The sequence below is a fragment of the Rhinolophus sinicus genome, linkage group LG07, assembly GCF_036562045.2.
Source record: "Rhinolophus sinicus isolate RSC01 linkage group LG07, ASM3656204v1, whole genome shotgun sequence".
Classification (NCBI taxonomy): Eukaryota; Metazoa; Chordata; class Mammalia; order Chiroptera; family Rhinolophidae; genus Rhinolophus; species Rhinolophus sinicus.
This window is the reverse complement of record NC_133757.1, coordinates 82,883,364-82,889,217: the sequence shown is the minus strand read 5'-3', so window position 1 is coordinate 82,889,217 and position 5,854 is coordinate 82,883,364. Positions and strand designations below refer to the sequence as shown.

General features: G+C 41.8%; 1 pseudogene; it reads right to left on the bottom strand.

Annotated features, from left to right (window-relative positions):
* Positions 1 to 2,735: 2,735 nt before the first annotated feature.
* LOC109454319 (heterogeneous nuclear ribonucleoprotein A1) lies at positions 2,736 to 4,951 on the bottom strand (annotated as a pseudogene).
* Between the last annotated feature and the right edge of the window lie 903 nt (positions 4,952 to 5,854).

Below are 5,854 nucleotides of genomic sequence, written 5' to 3'. Positions count from 1 at the left end.
AAAGAGAAGGGAAGCATCCCAGAACTGGAGGGCTGAGTTCACTGCTGATCCCAGAGGGCTCCCCAGGTTCCTTCACTGCCTCTGCTGCTGCTGCCCCTGCCTCTACTGCAACCCAGATCCTGACCCTCCAGGCTATTGGGGACAACACCCATGGCCTCACTGAGGCACAGCGAAGGGGTTAGTTCAAACAGGACTTAAGCCCAGGGTCCTTAAATCTTACACAGCAGCCATTTCCGTGGGGGAGGCCTGTAACCCAGACGGTGCTGATTTGGGGCCCTTTCGAGTCAAAAAAGAAGATAAATACCAGGGTAGAGCAGATACCCACTTCCCGGAAGTTTACCCAATGAACTAAAATACAAATCAGGGAAGGAAACGAGAAAGAACAAGAGAAAAAAGGGTATTGGAAAAGGTCCACAATTTGACCCAATGGGAAATCCAAAATATACTAAAAGAATATACATAACAAAAAATAAAAGGGCACTCCTTGGCTTTTGAGCCTCTAAAACATACGTTTTGAATTAATATTACAACTCATATAATGCAGTATTTCAAAAATGTTCATGTGATTACTCAATGCTACGTTAAATTACATTTATACCTGGGATCTCAGTAATTTATGCAAGGTCCCTCATGATCTTAGGGGATTTACTGAATATAATATAGGGGCCAAATTTTATACTTCACCTTAACCATCAGAAATCTTTGCCTTTTTTCACACTCATAGCACCCATTGTCCTAAAATATCCTGTAGTGAGCAGGACAGCTCTGAACCAATAATTCATGAATTTAAATTAAATTAAATATTCACCACTTCCTCTTGACTTCACAAAATGTGACTCTATGGTCCCTACTCCTTACTTAGATTAGTTAATATGACTTGGTGTAAATTAAACAGGGCCTTTAAGCATTGACAACTTTTATGAGAAACGTTTCAGGAAGAAGTGATTGTCCTCAGTTATACTTTGAACAGCCAAATATGGCCAGTTCCTAAATCTGGAAAGAATGAATAACACCTCACACTGGATTAGTGAAACCTTGAGGTTGTGGTTGCACCGAATCAGCTCATATTCCCAGTCCTCAACATTATGGAACTTACTGCCTCCGTCCACTCAGCAAAGAGTACACATTCTGCTCTCATAGATTTAGATATGTCTGGTCTGCTCAGTGCCTATTGTCAACAGCCTCTCAGCTACAGTTGGCTTCACCTCTGAAGGGACATGACACACCTTTACCTGGTTCCCCTCAGGGAACCTCAGCACTATTACCACCACACACAGTCTCTGCAGGCAGGAGCTGAGCTGTGTTTACCTTGCTCCAGGAGAACAGGTATGAGGTGACATTCATGACATTCTCCTTTGTGGACGTTCATGACATTCATGATGTTCTCATTTGATATTCAGGACATACATGTGTTGAAAATAAAGGGGCTCACAAAAAATCAATCTGTCATTACCCCAGACATATTATGAGTCTCTGAGACCTTGGTTACATTTTTAATAATTATTTAATGAACAGAAGGACACTCACTTTGCGAAACCATGAATAGTTCTAGTCCCTCACTGCACCCACAACATTGTCTGTAGATCCTTTTGTGTTCAGAAGGCAACATATTCTTTGTTTATAAATTTGACATGAGCCCATTTATGCTGCTACTTGCAAACCGGCCTACTTTGAACAGCCACCCCTACCATATTTGGAAGGCTCTAAACTGTTTAAATTGCTATGCAATAGGTACACCTGATAGTGTCTTCAGAGACCCATTCACTATAGAGGTTTCGCTATAGAGTTACCCAGGATGGCCTTATGTTGTAATTTCTGTCTCCCTCTTTTCTTAGTCATGTTGACTAGATGTTTATCAATTTTATTAATCTTATCAAAGAAAAAACAGCTATTTTGTTTTTTCTCCATTGATTTTCCAGATTTACATTTATTTATTTTCTTATTTTTATTATTTCTTTAATTCTGCTTACTCTGAGTTTAATGAGTTCTTTTTTGTTGTTGTTTCCTAAGATAGATGCTTACATTATTGGTGTTTCTTTTTCTCGTGTATTTATTTGATGGCATAAATTTTCCTCTAGGTATTGCTTTTGCTGCATCCCACGTTTGATGAGTTATACAGTGGTACCTCGGTTTTCAAACGTAATCCACGAGTTCTGAGACATTCAAAAACAGCTGACAGCTAGGCCTCAGGATCTTGCACTCAGCAGAAGCCATGTGACATGTTCGACTTCTGAGTCATGTTCAAAAACCGAAGCATTTACTTCCAGGTTTACGGCGTTCATAAACCAAAATATTTGTCAACGGAGATGTTTGAAAACTGAGGTACTACTGTATTTTCTTTTGGAAAGTTAAAAATTCCTTAAGGTTTTATTCCTGGTACCACTAGCACAATTTACAAGGCAATATATATGATGTAATGAAAAGAAAAAAAGCTACAACAGATAAAAGACCTCAGGAATATACATCTAATTGACACTACATTGCATTAATCAATAGCTGCACTTTTTGCAAACTCTGCCCATGACAGTCCTGAACCGGAAGGGTTTCCTGTTTAAGCTGCGGTAACTTTTCTGAATATGAATCATTGTTCCTTCTGTGGCCAATTTTTCCAGTTCCTCTAATGCATTTGGGATGACTATCTCAAAGTAACCTATAGCTTTCTTGACAATTCCTCACTTTCTCTCTCTCCTGCTAAGAATTGTAGCCCTTTTCTGCTGAGTTTTTAGAAACTTCTGCTACCATATCCACCCTTCCACTGCCAGATCCATACCACCATAGGGACTTCCCAAGCTTCTCCATCAAAACTGCACTCCTTCAAGGGTCCATAACTTGATTGTTGTTGTCCACTATAATTTCCAAAATCATTACAGTTCCCACCACCACCATAGTTACCACCAAAATTCCCCACTTCATTGTAACCATCATATCTGCCTTCACTGCCACCATAGCCACAACCTTGGTTTCCGTGTCCTGGTCCACCACCACCATAGCCTCCTGTACTGCTATAGCCAGGATCTCCGCCATAGTTCCCACCATCACCTCCAAGTCCATTGCATCCACCATCACCTCCTGCATAACTACCTCTGCTGCCACCTCCACCACTATAGCCTCTTCCACCAAAGTTTCCACTGGGGCCAAAGTTACTTCGAAAGTTTCTTCTGTGACCCTTAAAATTGCCAGATCCACTTCCATAAACTGTTTGTGATCCAGCAGACTGCATTTCTTGTTTAGAAAGGGCCATTTTCACTCCCCAGTTATGCCATTAATAGTGTGGTATTTCTGAACAACAATTTTATCAACTGTATCATGATTATCAAAAGTTACAAAAGCAAATCCTCTTTTTTGCCCACTCTGCCTGTCTTCCATAACTTCTATAGTTTCAATCTTGCCATACTTTTAAAAGTAGTCTCTTAAATTATATTCTTCTGTATCTTCTTTAATACCACGAACAAAAATTTTCTTCACTGTTAGGTGGGCACCGGGCTTTACAGAATCCTCTCTAGATATAGCTCTCTTGTTCCACTGCAAACCCATCAATCTTGTGTGGTCGAGCACACACTGCTGCATCCACCTCTTCAATACAAGAGTAAGTCACAAAACAAAAGCCCCTGGAACGTTTTGTTTGGGGGTCTCTCATCACCACACAATATGCGAGGGTGCCCCATTCCTCAGAATGTTCTCTTAAACTATCATCTATAGTTTCAAAGCTGAGACCACCAGTTTTTCAACGGCTCTGGTTCCTTTGGATCATGGACCTTGTGGTGCCCATTTGAATAAACACCTCCAAAATATTAACACTAAAAAACATGAAATAGATTGAATTTCCTTTGTTCTTTAATAAAACTTGAAGCTGTTACGTTATTTTCCATCCTCCTATAAAATGTGCTGGAAGTTTGAACATATGGAAATGAATCCTGTGGTGAAACAATTCTATGAGCTGAGCAGAAAGAGCTTGATCTTATCGCTCTAAACACCTCTCTCACAATTAGGTGAGGGAGCAGCAAGAGTCAGCAGCAGCTTTTCTCAAACATGGGGAAAGGGGAGGCAAGGCCCCTTCCCAGATCTCATAAGGCAGCTCATCGGGGGTCTCTGTAGGGTCCCGCCTGGCTTGAGTTGTTCCCCCCCCCACTTACTCATCATTGGCTGCAGACCCTCTTTTTGGAGACCAAACAGAGAGAAACAAGGTGTAACAACTCAGTACCAGAGAAACAGTCCCACAGACTCTTCTTTCCTTAAGGAAAGGTACAGGGGACAGACGGCTAGGCTGTTGTATGACTACACGACACTCCTTTCCACAACTGCAGGATCCTCCTTGGGATCACTCCCTCATGTCTCCTCCCTCCACCCTCCACCTCTTCACCACAGAGGCTTTAGCAGCTCCCTATTATGCACCCTAAACCACCCATGGTGAACTTAACTACCCAAGGCTTTCTTGTACCAGAAACTATTTTACTGAGCTGGTGCTGCAGACACACAATTAGAGAAGTGCTCCTGGTAACTGACAGTCTTTTTGTAAGGGGAGAACCTCCCACAGCCAACTTCCCATTTTACCTGGGTCATAAATGCAGGACCCTGAGGTTTGCTAACCAGAGGCTCCTCATTGAAAAGGTTTGGGTACTTGCAGGATAGAGCATAGTTGTCCCCTCTGGCATGTTCATCTTACAGGGGGGAGTGTATGCCCTTCACATTGATGCAATCTGTTCTGGAAGAAATCTCATTTCTAGACACTTTGGCCTCTTCGGGTGTCACTTGGGAGCACAGGAGTGACCAGGGCGTTCATATTCTTTGTAGACAGTATGTCATCCCCACACCTGACTGAGTCCATGGCACAGATGCTGCGTTCTGTCCCTAGATCAAACAGGCTATCGCTGATCAAAGACTGGACCCAAGCATCAGATTGATTACTCATCTTCCATGTAATCAAGTTAGTGTTAGAAAATTCTCTGGCCATGTGCACATTTTTACAGATCCTTTCACCATTCACAATGATCTAGCTGTGTGGTCCCACCCATAGCAACAATTGTTTATCCAAGGTCACCCCTTTTGGTGTGAAAATCCAGAATAACTTCCCCCCAATACTCAAGTCCACATAAAGGCCACTTCTTATTCTGCACATATTAACTTCAATCTGCAGACATTCATTTCAATGCTCAGGGAGATAAATGGACTTGAATTTCTGACCTCACGCTCATACCTGAGATCTGAGGGTATTAACCTTGGCCCCATGAACACTCATGATCCGTAACCATTAAGAGGCCTCTAAACCTGAAGATTAGGCAAAATTCAAGGGACTTCCCTTTTCTGCCATGCTAACTTAGTGACTGACCAAAGCACCTGTTGTCCAAAAAGAAAAAAATGCCCCTTGTAATATAATTGACGGACATATGTTCTGGACCACTGTGAGGGCGCTATAGCTGATGGAAAACAGGACTCTTCACTCTTCTGCTGGATACTTGCTGTGCTCTGACTGTGTCGGATACTTATATATAGACAAATTACTCATCCTTCATAATGAGCCTGCTGAAAGTAATATGCAGGGACTCACCAAGACGATGTCAAAATTACTGATATCATCAACTCAGTTTTGAAAATAAAAAAACTCTTGACTCTTCAAAAACAGTCCGTGGACCTTGTACCTCTCTTACTTCCTGGGCTACAACCTTCGTAGGATGTCTTACTGGCTTAAATTTTGCTACCTTATATATAGGTCTTCCTGCTTTTTGAGGCATTAGTTAGATATAATTCCCAGTTATTCTGGCCAGTTTCTTAGTTCTGATCATCAGGCTTATGGGCCACGTAAAAGTACAGGCCTTTCTATACTAGACATTTCTGTCAAAATGGTCACTGTACAGTC